Raw genomic sequence first — 13,083 nt, 5'->3', positions numbered from 1 at the left:
GTCTGTGGACCAGTAAATTGTCAACAAGCTATGTCCTGGTAATGATCAAATGCTGTTTCTCAAATTGTTCACACAAACTAGTCTAGATGTGTATTTAAGATACAGTGACGTTGTTTTTCTTGTTAATGTTCGTCTTAGAAAACTATAACCATTCTCTTCAGACATCGGAAAACGTTTCCTGGTAAATGCTCAAATTGCATCCTACCAACTGTTGCCACACACTTGCACAGACACGAGCAGTGAAGTGTCCAAAACATTTGTGACAATTGGCATTTTTCACTGGAATATTGTGCTTACAAAACACTGCTGATTCTTTTTGGACAGCACGTCGTATCCTAATAAAGCACTATAAACTGTTTCCGCAAATGAAAGTTTCTGAAATGTCGTGCTTGCCAATTTTACACCTGTCAATTGAACAGGTAGTATCATTATTGGGAATGTTCGACTTGGAAAACTGTTATGATTGTTTGTAGACAACATGTCATGTCCTGGTAATATTCAAATGCTGTCCCCTGAAAAGTTTCCACAAATTAGCATAAAAAGCTAACACAGAACTGAGGTGCCCAAAGTGGGTCCTGTGCGTTAAATTTCACCCGGCGAGTGGTTTTGTTTGGCCCACTAAAGGGTGTCTTCCCAACATTTTCATATTGACTTCTTTCAAGCTTACGCAATCATTGACAGCAGGTCCTCAAACTAACTAGTTGCCATCTGTCCATGTTATTTGCACTAATTAGCGTAACTTTTTATTTACTTTTACTACGAGGCTAATGATGATTCATGCTTTAAATTGCTGTGGTTGGCCTGTGGCCCATTGGCACATTTTTACTTTGGCTCATGCAGGCAAAAGGTTTGGGGCACCTTTGACACAGAAATTTGTGAATAATTGTCCAAAATGCCCGAGTAGCCAATTTTATACCACTCTGGAAATCTCATCCACTGATATGCACCGTGTCTTCAGTTAGCTTTCTTCGGTTCGTCCCCCTTTTGTGCATTTGCGATCATTTACCAGCATTGATTGTCAGCCATGATAATATAATCAGACATAAAGCCCGACAAGGCTGGCCGGCCCAATAGATCAGAACGTCTGACAGCGGTAGCTATACACAGGTCATAAACCCTCACCTTCCCTGTCTGACCTCCTCCTCGCATCAATTTGACTCTCCAATATGAATGCAAATAAGCTTTTTTTTGGTGACATGTTTATGGTTATATCTGTATCTCCCATCCGCTAACCCCTGAAAATGTGCTGATCGCGCTGCGTCGGAAGCCCTCGCCGGCCGTGCCGAATCGCATCCGCATGCGCCCTCCATCCCAGTCACTTGTGTATGCATTGAACTGATAAGTACGGCGCTTCATTTTCCCCATGGCGAGGCACAGTAAAAAACTGGGGAGTAATAATTGCTTTACGAAGGGAGGGTGTGTGTGTGTGTGAGCGAGAGCGAGACTGTGAGAGGTGAGAGATGGCTAAATATGCTTGATTGCCTCCTAAGCTTCTGTGCTATGTCATGAAATATGGCCGCCGCAGACTGAAGGTGGTACCCGAGTGATAGCATCCTTCCACGCTGGGGTTTTGGGCTAGCAAGATTTGTATCCAACTGCGCGCATTGTCACAATTATGGAGTCAGGATTGATGGCGAAAGATCTTCAGACGAAATTTCCGAATCAAGTGTCAGAAATTTTGCAAACCTTTCAAAGCAATTGTGCTATCGTAATATCAATAGAAAATTTTGGCAGACATCACTACACGCAAGCTCAGGGCTGTTGGTTTACTAATGAAAACGTGAGACAGAACTAAAATATACTGAATAAATCTAGAATCTACTATTAATTTTAAGCCTTTTGTCTTATTCCAATTTTTGCAGAAAAGTGTCCGATTACATTTCCCACATTTTGGGTCCACAATTGGCTATATATATATATATATATATAAAGGATTAGACAAAATCATGAGTTAAAGTGGAAGGTTTGCAGAGAAGCAATATGCATACAGACCTATCGATGGCATTAATCAGAATAACAAAGGAAATTAGCAATGCACTAGATTTTGAACAGTATGTATTTGCAGTGTTCATGCACTTAACAAAAGCATTTGAAGCAATTAATTATAAAATCTTAATAAAAAATTTGAGCACGTTACTTAAACAGGAAACTATATTTTTAGCGAGGCAAACACTTCTGCAGCTTTAAAGAAATATTGTGGCTCACCCTAGGGATCAATCCTGGAACCAAAATAGCTCAATCCCTACACAAACGAGATTTGTTAAGTTACAATGGATTTATAGGTAATACTAGCGTATTTGCAGACGATACGACCACATTTTGTTCAGGAGAGAGCACACAGACACGAATACAAATAATAACAGAAGAAATTCATGAAATAAAGAGATGGTTTGAGAAACAGATGGACTTTTTTGTCTAAATATAACTAAAATAAAATCAATGTTTTTTGCCCTATGAGCTGCATTGACAATGGAAAGTTTATTTGTTGCTATCTTGTGCCTTTCGCCTTGGATTCTAATTCTGATTGTTACTTAGTCCTGGGACAATATTCAATAAGTCAATAGCTGACGATAAATGAAAATTAAGAAGGGTAGGTTTTCCAGCGTCGATAAATCGCCATGTGAATGCTTCAAGAGAATTCGCACTTTTCATCGGCTGCACGCATTTGTGCCCCAGCAGGATTGCAAAGAAGTGGGTGAATCATCTTGTCCTTGACTAGTGTCTTTGACTATTTGTGAGGCATGGCACGGCCGTGACCCTTACGTCCATATCAAAGTTTGTGTTATTTTTGTGATGGTGCGTGTGAGACATCTGCAAGAGCGATCAGTCTTTTGCATCGGTTTCTGCGGCTGCGGGCGTTTCTACTAAAAATAAACGGTAGTGATAACCGCATTAAAACTCCAGACGGTTAGCATTACGATACTGAATTAAAATGATCAAAGAACTGTCATTCATAACTGCACTTTGATACCAACGGATTGATTGGTGCTAGCTTGCTAGCTATCTTAAATGCCAACATGTAAACAACAGACATTCACGTCCGTCCCCATTACGAAACATAATTCCCTAATCTAAACTAATGTTAAAAAATTACCGTTTATACAGTATTCTCATGAAAAATGTCAAGTTGAAACAGACGGACACACGCAAACTCTGTTCAACAGGAAGTGAACTCACATGATGTCACATAAACCGGAAACGAAACAATTGATCACCCTTTACAATAAAATATACAATTATTTAAAACCAGAGACAAAAATAATAAGGCTCTTATAAGGCCAGCACAATATTTAATGTTTCCTCTGCCAAGAAAGTATATTGTGTCTATTTATTTTAGTTATTAAAATAACACAACTTGGTTAATATATGTTAGTGTGTGTATAAGTACTTTTTGAGCACATTCAACAATACCAGGATAATAATAAATGTTGTGATCATTCTGATCACAATAACTTTATTTAGCCATTTTGTTTATAGTTTTGTTTGTGTATATTTGAGGGTCTCCTCCCCACCCTCATCTTTACAGGGACAGAACCTACTTTATTGACTTTGGATATAATTTTATATTCAAGTGCAAAATTTAGCTTGCAGACAAAGTATATTTTATTTTTATTATCTGTTGTTGTTTTATTTAACTTTGTATTCACAAGTTTACATATAAATTACAAAGTTAAAATATATGAGAAATACAATTTAATAGCATCTGAAAGGGTATACTTTTATTATCATGTATTGTCATTACATAAGTGGTTAATTTGGTCTTAAAAAAAATAATGGCAATAATTTCGTTTAGCGGCAATAATTTGTAAGTCAGTATATTGTCGATCAAAATGTGTAATCGGCCCAGGCCCATTGGTACTATGCCCACATCGCTGCAATGTTGCCTTCTGCAATAACGATGTAGCAAATGCTATGTATCATTTAAGAATTCACACTAATTTAGCAATAAAGGTATATTAATTTTGGTTGTAAGTTTCCTGTGTTTTTTAATGATAACACAGGGGTGTTAAAAGTATGCCTCTCAACATTTTCATATCAAAATACAGGGAATGTCCACGGAAAAAAGGGGAAAGTAAGGGATTACAATTTTCGTCCCAAATAGCACTTAAACCAATTTAAGATATTAATAAATAATAAATGCCCTAACCAGGATCATCAAAAGTCCCTTGCAACAAAAGACAGTGTTACTAATAACTGAGCTATCCACTCTGAATTATCCACGGATATAAGCTAGTAGGGCCAAATATGAGGATTCCTAGTGAGGACCTGTGTTATATTGCGTAAATAAAAATAAAACACATTTCTGGGCTACTTCACAGCATATTTTTCAAGCTGGCTCTTGTCATTTCTGCCTCGATTTTACATATCTTTAAAAAAGCATTAGAATGAGTGACCTGCCTGTTCTTCTTGGGGTAAAAATGAGAATGAGTGACCTGCCTGTTCTTCTTGGGGTAAAAATGATAAGTTTCAAATGTGTGAAGATGTTTACACAGGGTTTGGAATATGTGCAGGGATGTGTTTTCCATCTCTATGTCCGGTGTGGTCTCTGCCACACCGGAGTCGGTTTGGAGGGACTGGAGGAGATGCGGATGAGGGGACAGGGCTGCGGAGCTAGCACTGAGCGCTGGGACCGAGAGGCTTCGAGGTGTCTTGGCTGGGTGAGCAGGTGTCGGGCACCTCAGTCACCTTGGACGTATCCTCGCTCATCCATGCGGACTGGACACTGGCCGAGAGTGGAGTTGGCTGTCTTGGTTGCTTTGTTGGGTCTGCTCCTGTCTCTGGCCATGCTCCCTCCACCCCAGCGGACGATGGCGAGGAACACCGCAGAGGCCACCACAGTGGATATGTTTCCTTTACTTTTTATTCATAGCTGTATGTAGAAGTGTCTGGCTGTATCTGCTGCTTTAATGTCTTTAATGTCCTCTGTGTTCTTTGATGTTTCCCTCTTACACACATGTAAGAGGGATGTGTTCTATGGCTATGAGTTGTTTTTTCCCCCTTGGCCTCAGTCTGCACCCCCTCTCCAGGGCCCAGGCTAAGACCGATTTTTTTATTTTATTTTGATCTTCTATTTTTTTCTCCCATTTACCCCCCCACCACCCTCCCCTGTTTACTTGTATCTCATCTTTTTTGTAAGGGGCACTGGAAGCCGGCAGACCTGTCAGCGATCCTGTTCTGTCTCCCTGTAATGTTTGTCTGATCTTGAATGGGATTGTGCTGAAAATTAAAATTTTCCTGAAGGAACTCTCCTGACGGAATAAATAAAGTACTATCTATCTAATCTAATCTAATCCACTTGTCTCGCGATTTAATTGAATAACCCAACATGCGACGAGCCAGGCTGCCTGTTACGAGTTCCCTCCCAATTGTCGTCGAGGCTTAAAGTTAAAGGTAAAGTACCACTTATAGTCACAGACACACTAGGTGTGGTGAAATTACCCTCTGCATTTCACCAATCCCCTGGGAGGTGAAGGGAGCAGTGAGCAGCAGCAGTGGGCGCGCTAGGAATCATTCTGGTGATGCACTCATCATCAACCCTTGATGCTGAGTGCCAAGAAGGGAGGTAATGGGTCCCATTTTTATAGTCTTTGGTATGACTCGGCCAGGGTTTGAACTCACGACCTACCGATCTCAGGGCGGACACTCTAACCACAAGGCCACTGAGCATAAGCGTAAATCAAACAGACCGACTGCAGAAATAAGCAAGAAAGCTAGGAATAAAGTTCTTCCGAAGGAGTTACAAAAGTTGTTTGTGTTCACGTCTGAAGATGAGAATCACTCAAGGCCATACATCTTTAAACATCCAAAAGTGCGAACATATTTGAAGCAAATGTGCTTGTCTGTTGCTGGTGTGAAAGCTTGGAATTCTCTAAGGAAACACTTAAAAAGTTGCAAGATTTTTTTATTTAAAAACAGTTACAAAAAGAGACAATTGGCATATGAATTTCCCCCAGGGATCAATAAAGTACTTTATATTCTATTCAATTTTTTTCTATTCTACATGCAACTGCTTTTTGAATTTGATTGGACGTTTCATTGTGAAAATGCTTAAACAAAAATGTAAAAGTATGTTGGAGTTCAGGTGTTGGTGGAGGGAATAGTGATAAAGTCATCTAAAATAATTTGTTATAAAAAAGGGGGCAGATAAATATACAAATATTATTCTTTCATCTGCTCCTTTCTGATCATGGAAATGTATAAGAAACAAAAAACAATGAAAGTGTGAACTGGCGGAGGGTTGGGGGTTTGGGGGGTCAGGGGACTGGGGGGGGACAGGCCCGGTGGCCATGGATGAAGTACTGAATGTCCACAGTCGGGACCCAGGATGGACCGCTCGCCTGTGTATCGGTTGAGGACATCTTTGCGCAGCTGATCCGTCTCCACTTGGGATGGTTTTCTGCTGGCTCCACAATGAACGGGACTCTCGCTACTATATTGGATCGACTATGGACTGGACCCTCACCATTATGTTGGGTCCACTATGGACTGGACTTTCACAATATCATGTTAGACCCGCTCGACGTCTATTGCTTTCGGTCTCCTGTCTTCTCCAAGGTTTTTCATAGTCACTGTCACCGACGTCCCACAAGGGTGAGTTTTTCCTTGCCCTTATGTGGGATGTTGTTGTGGTTTGTGCAGCCCTTTGAGACACTTGTGATTTAGGGTTATATAAATAAACACTGATTGATTGATTGATTGATGGCTTCATGGTGGCAGAGGGGTTAATGCGTCTGCCTCACAATACGAAGGTCCTGAGTAGTCTGGGGTTCAATCCCAGGCTCGGGATATTTCTGTGTGGAGTTTGCATGTTCTCCCCGTGAATGCATGGGTTCCCTCCGGGAACTCCGGCTTTCTCTCATCTCCAAAGACATGCACCTGGGGATAGGTTGATTGGCAACACTAAATTGGCCCTAGTGTGTGAATGTGAGTGTGAATGTTGTCTGTCTATCTGTGTTGGCCCTGCGATGAGGTGGTGACTTGTCCAGGGTGTACAGTGCCTTCAGCCCGATTGTAGCTGAGATAGGCACCAGCGCCCCCCGCGACCTCAAAGGGAATAGGCGGTAGAAATGGATGGATGGATGATTGATTGATTGAACTGTACGCTGCTTGTATATATGTATTTTCATGAACATTTCTACCATGAATTGATTTACATGGACCCCAACTTAAACAAGTTGAAAAACTTATCCGGGTGTTACCATTTAGTGGCCAATTGTACGGAATATGTACTGAACTGTACAATCTACTAATAAAAGTTTCAATCAATCAATCAATCAATCAATCAATCAATCAATCAAAAGGAATTAAAAGGAATGATGTTGATGTGGCAACTTTTAAAGATGTTTCCTGTGCACTTAAGATGTGACTTTAAGGTTTTACTACTTACGTATAAAATACTACACGGTCTAGCTCCATCTTATCTTGCCGATTGTATTGTACCATATGTCCCGGCAAGAAATCTGCGTTCAAAGGACTCCGGCTTATTAGTGATTCCCAAAGCCCAAAAAAAGTCTGCGGGCTATAGAGCATTTTCCGTTCGGGCTCCAGTACTCTGGAATGCCCTCCCGGTAACAGTTCGCGATGCCACCTCAGTAGAAGCATTTAAGTCTCACCTTAAAACTCATTTGTATACTCTAGCCTTTAAATAGACTCCCTTTTTAGACCAGTTGATCTGCCGTTTCTTTTCTTTTTCTTCTATGTCCCTCTGTGTATCGGCTGGGGACATCTCTGCGCTGCTGGTCCGCTACCCTTGGGATGGTTTCCTGCTGGCTCCGCTGTGAACGGGACTCTCGCTGCTGTGTCTTGGATCCTCTTTGGACTGGACTCTCGCGACTGTGTTGTATCCATTGTGGATTGAACTTTCACAGTATCCTGTTAGACCCGCTCGACATCCATTGCTTTCCTCCTCTCTAAGGTTCTCATAGTCATCATTGTCACCGACGTCCCACTGGGTCATTATTGTCACCAATGTCCCACTGGGTGTGAGTTTTCCTTGCCCTTATGTGGGCCTACCGAGGATGTCGTGGTGGTTTGTGCAGCCCTTTGAGACACTAGTGATTTAGGGCTATATAAGTAAACATTGATTGATTGATTGATTCATGGAACGCAAAATCTGTGAAAATTATTTGACTGGAAGACGCCGGTAATCAAAGGCAAAAAAACGGGGTTTCTCGGGAAAAACTGGAAGGTTGGTATCGTCAAAATTGTGGCCTCTATGCCATTTGCAGTCGAGAAGTAGAAATTAATTTCCAGAACTGCTTTGATAATTATACAGGTAGAAAATAGCCTAAATTATGCTCATCTGCTCAAAAAGAAAGACATGTTTTCTTCACTAATGACTCCAAATGTGCTTTTGTCACCCTGAGGTGGCACCAGGCCCTCGCTAAGTCCATTTTTTTTTAAATACATACAAGCCCCAATAATGGATTCCACAGACCTTTTGCTGCTTAGGGCTGCTATTTCTTATCGCTTTGCCTGTTAAAGAAGCCACTTTTGCCTGCTGTCTAAATGGGGAAAAGGGCATTTGTGTTCAAATTGCTTAAGCTGCCTATGAAAAGTCCTTCAAGAGATAGCCCATAAAAAAAGGAGGGAGTCTAAATTGCATTTCCCCCGACCAAATGCAACATTTGCACACCTATTTACCATTAATTTGAAGCACTATTCCAAGCAAGTGTGAGGTGTAAAAGTGAGAAGATGATTGCGGTGAAAGCACAGCAGGAGCACACGTGGAAATGGGGAAGGGAAAGAAGAGCCATGAGACACTTTGGCTTCCACTTGCTTGCCCCCCAACTGTTCCCAGTGTAGCAGACCACAGCACACGCAGATGGCAGAGAGGTGTGTGTGCCTGCATCACAACACAATCCTCCCTGCAAAGAGGGAGAAGTGTGGAAACAAAGAGGAACAACAGGAAATGAAGCAAGAAAAAGACTGCAGTTCGCGCAGCAGCACATCCACACACCGTGGATTGCGCACTTCGTTACAGCGGCAATGGACATATCGAGTGTTTGCACCACTTTGCGTCCACCCATCACTCATCTGTACTTATAGACTGCCATCTTGTGGACGCTTCTGGAACCTTTAGTCCTCCGTCAACAATTTTACTTTAATGGCACCACATGTACCCAATGAAGTGGCAGAAGGGTGCGCACGCACATCCTGCCTTGGTTTAACAACCACAATAAAACGAATGCTGTTGGATAAGATCAGGGGTCACAAACGCAGAGCCCGCGGGCACCAGGTAGCCCGTAAGGACCAGATGAGTCGCCCGCTGGCCTGTTCTAAAAATAGCTCAAATAGCAGCACTTTCCAGTGAGCTGCCTATATTTTTGTAATTGCATTTATTTACTAGCAAGCTGGTCCGCTTTGCTCGACATTTTTAATTCTAAGAGAGACAAAACTCAAATAGAATTTGAAAATCCAAGAAAATATTCTAAAGACTTGGTCTTTACTTGTTTAAATAAATTCGTTTATTTTTTTACTTTGCTTCTTATAACTTCTAGAAAGACAATTTTAGAGAAAAAATACAAGTTTAAAAATGATTTTAGGATTTTTAAACACATATACCTTTATACCTTTTAAATTCCTTCCTCTTCTTTCCTGAGAATTCAAATAAATTTTCATGTAAATGTATTTTTTTTTTGTAAAGAATAATAAATACATTTTCATTTAATTCTTCATTTTAGCTTCTGTTTTTTAGACGAAGAATATTTGTGAAATATTTCTTCAAACTTATTATGAATAAAATTCAAAAAAAATATTCTGGCAAATCTAAAAAATCCGTAGAATCAAATTTAAATCTTTTTTCAAAGTCTTTTGAATTTATTTTAAAATTTTTGTTCTGGAAAATCTAGAAGAAACAATGATTTGTACTTGTTAGAAATATAGCTTGGTCCAATTTGTTATATATTCAAACAAAGTGCAGATTGGATTTTACTATTTAAAACATGTCATCAAAATTCTAAAAATAATCTTAATCAGGAAAAATTACAAATAATGTTCCATAAATTATTTTTTAAATTTTTTTCAAAAAGATTCGAATTAGTTAGTTTATCTCTTCTTTTTTTCGGTTGAATTTTGAATTTTTAAGAGTCGAAATTGAAGATAAACTATGTTTAAAAATTTAATTTTCATTTTTTCTCTTCTTTTAGACCGTTCAATTAAGGTTTTTTTTCATCATTTATTCTCTGCAAAAAACCTTCTGTAGAAAGAAAAAAATGTACGACGGAATGACGGACAGAAATACCCTCTTTTTTTTCACATTTATCTGTTTCTATATATATATATATATATTTATTGTGACAAATCATTAAGATGATCAGTGTTTCTACAAAGATAAATATCATTAATTAATAACAATAACAGAGTTAAAGGTAAATTGAGCAAATTATTTCTGGCAATTTATTTAAGTGTGTATCAAACTGGTAGCCCTTCGCATTAATCAGTACCCAAGAAGTAGCTATTGGTTTCAAAAAGGTTGGTGACCCCTGGATAAGATCATCTTGGACAGTGTCAATCCATAATTCCATCCATCCCTTTTCTACAGCGGGTTGCAGGGTAGCTGGAGCCTATCCCAGCTGTTTCGAGCGGAAGGCTGGATAACCTCATTACAGGGCCAACACAAATAGACAACAATCACATTCACACACTAGGGAACATTTAGTGTTATTGTATCCAATTATCTTTTTTTTAAATGATCAACGTCTAGTCTATTAAAGGGAAAATATAGGACAAACCCAAGCCTTGTAAATATGAATATTATTTTGAAATACATTTTACTGCACATTATTTCATTTTATGATATTTTATTAATTTAATTGAAACTGTAGTTTATTTTATGGTATTCTGAAAGTTGGCTTTCACAAACAAAGTACGCCATCTGGTGGCTGTCTTAATTACAGTTACCTTTGATCAGAATACTTGTTTAGAATCTAAACACAAGACTGGAATACAATACATAATCTATATATTTGATAAAATAAATCGCCCCTAAAATGTAATATATTTACTTCTTAGTCATTTAGCAGATGTAGCAGTAATCTAATTTATAAATGTTTCTAAATAAATATTTTAGCACACTTAAGATAGTGTTTTTCTTTGTTCACTAACCCACCTGCTCCCCTATTCAGTATTTTATCCCAGTAAATTGTTTTTTTTTTCATGATTTCGGTAATACTTTAAAATAACCATTGTATACTGAAAGAATAGCACCATTAATGTCATGCTTCACTGATTTTTATGATTATCTTATGCAAATGAGATTGACTGAACCAAGAGAGCACTTTGTGGCCACATTATTAGGTAAAGCCTATCTACTGAAGTTTAGTTGGAATAGATTATTTTATAAATTGTATTGATATACTCTGTAATTAAAAGACAGGTAGGGTAAAATATAGCATAGGCTCCAGCTTTTCTTTGAATTGTGTAAGTGTAATAGGACCTTTGATTGACAGGTAAAGCATCATAATTTTCATAAATTTTGTCACAAAATACCAATTTTTATAATTTAAAATATAACAGCAACATAGTACTAGGACATACGTTTTGGATTTTTTGTTTGCACTTGTATGTGTTTTCCCTAACTTCAAGCTGCTGCTGGTGGTGTTGCTGCTGCTGCTGCTGCTGCTGCTGTTGTTGTTGTTGTGCAGGCTCAACAGCATGTGGGATGAGCATGATGGATTCCTCTGGCTCAATGCTATGTTATTTGTGGTGCGCCTAAAATCCCGAACCACAATTCCCCAGCCACGTTTTACTGCAGGGTGAACCTGGGCGAGCCAGCAAGGGAGATATTAACTTCCTGTGCCGGTTGGCATGAAGCCATCTGACTTTTTAAATAATTTATTGGCCAAAAAGCCCTCCATGTACTCACTGTGCAATATTTATATGACTACTGGCTGCTTTTATTCCTTCCCTCAAAACACAAAAGGTAACCACAGGAATGTGCTTCTAATTTTTACTTCAATCTCTGCATTCTTTTTTTTTTAAACTTAATAGTATTTTTAAAAATTGATAAAACAACAAATCAAAACTATATGCATGTCTATATATTTTTTTATATCTGTATATAGCCTTTTTTTTTTAAACATTTTTTTTTTTTGTCCAAACATAAGGGAATGGATGTCCTTACCAAATATACAAAATATGCTTATTTATTGAGCGACAGTCAAATATATTGATGTATACAATACTGTATATACATAAATATACATAAAGTACAGTATGTCATCCTCATCCTACTGTACTATATTTCCAATTTACTTTAAAAAAAATATATACATACGTTGCAAAAAATAATACACAATTTAGATTCATAGTTTCACGTATTATTTCAACAGCCTTCTTACCAGAAAACGAGGCTACTCCTGCAGGGTCATGCAGGTGCCACCCTCATGCCAGACGTTCCATGTGTATCTTGCCGACACACCACCCTAAATGCAAATAAAACAACATATTAGTGGTGAATAAAAAAGCAGTAGCAGTAATTTAATAGATACCTGTTTAGAAACAGCAACTGTCACAAACTGTCTTATTACTATTTTCTTCAAATACCAGTGGCAGAGGGACTCCCCATCACCCACACTATTATAACTACAAGTCCCACAATGCATTGCGCACTTCTCAATTGACAGTTCCTTGTTAAATTGCGAATTTCTGAAAGTATACGTTTCTCAGTGGGAGTTTAACTATAAAGAATGGATCGACAGAAAAGAGCAGATACCATGTGAATTTGTTGCGTAAATTGCGTACAAAACACAATGCAGTTGGAGAGGAGTTGCTCGGTGAGTGCTGCACGTGTCTCAACCAGGAAGTGCAGAACGAAAAGTCGAAGAGACAAAAGAGGCATGACGTTGTCATTCATGAATTCCAATGTTTTAAAATGGAAATGTAGAAAAAGGGGATCTTGAACGTGTAACAACAAAAAACAAGCACTGATTGACATTACTGAGACACCTGGTACGCGAAGGCGGAAAGGGCGGGGCTAGACCCGGAACACAGACCAACATTAATAGCTGTGATTGGTTAGTCAGCACAGGACACAGGAAGACTAAGCAAATAAAATAAAATGCAATAACTAATCAGTGATGG

At 38.9% G+C, this 13,083-nt stretch overlaps 1 protein-coding gene across 40 annotated transcripts in view; it reads right to left on the bottom strand.

The window, feature by feature from the left end:
* The window catches only part of LOC133560307 (receptor-type tyrosine-protein phosphatase delta), a 687,524-nt gene that overhangs the window by 399,532 nt on the left and 274,909 nt on the right, over positions 1-13,083 (bottom strand). For all 40 annotated transcript variants that reach the window (XM_061912688.1, XM_061912687.1, XM_061912702.1 and 37 more), the window contains one exon: positions 12,342-12,425. The gene's annotated coding sequence lies outside the window, so the exon portion shown is untranslated. The remainder of the gene's footprint in view (positions 1-12,341; positions 12,426-13,083) is intronic.

Source organism: Nerophis ophidion, linkage group LG10 (genome assembly GCF_033978795.1).
Source record: "Nerophis ophidion isolate RoL-2023_Sa linkage group LG10, RoL_Noph_v1.0, whole genome shotgun sequence".
NCBI lineage: Eukaryota > Metazoa > Chordata > Actinopteri > Syngnathiformes > Syngnathidae > Nerophis > Nerophis ophidion.
Note: the sequence above shows the minus strand (reverse complement) of the source record. Positions and strands in the feature narration are given on the sequence as shown.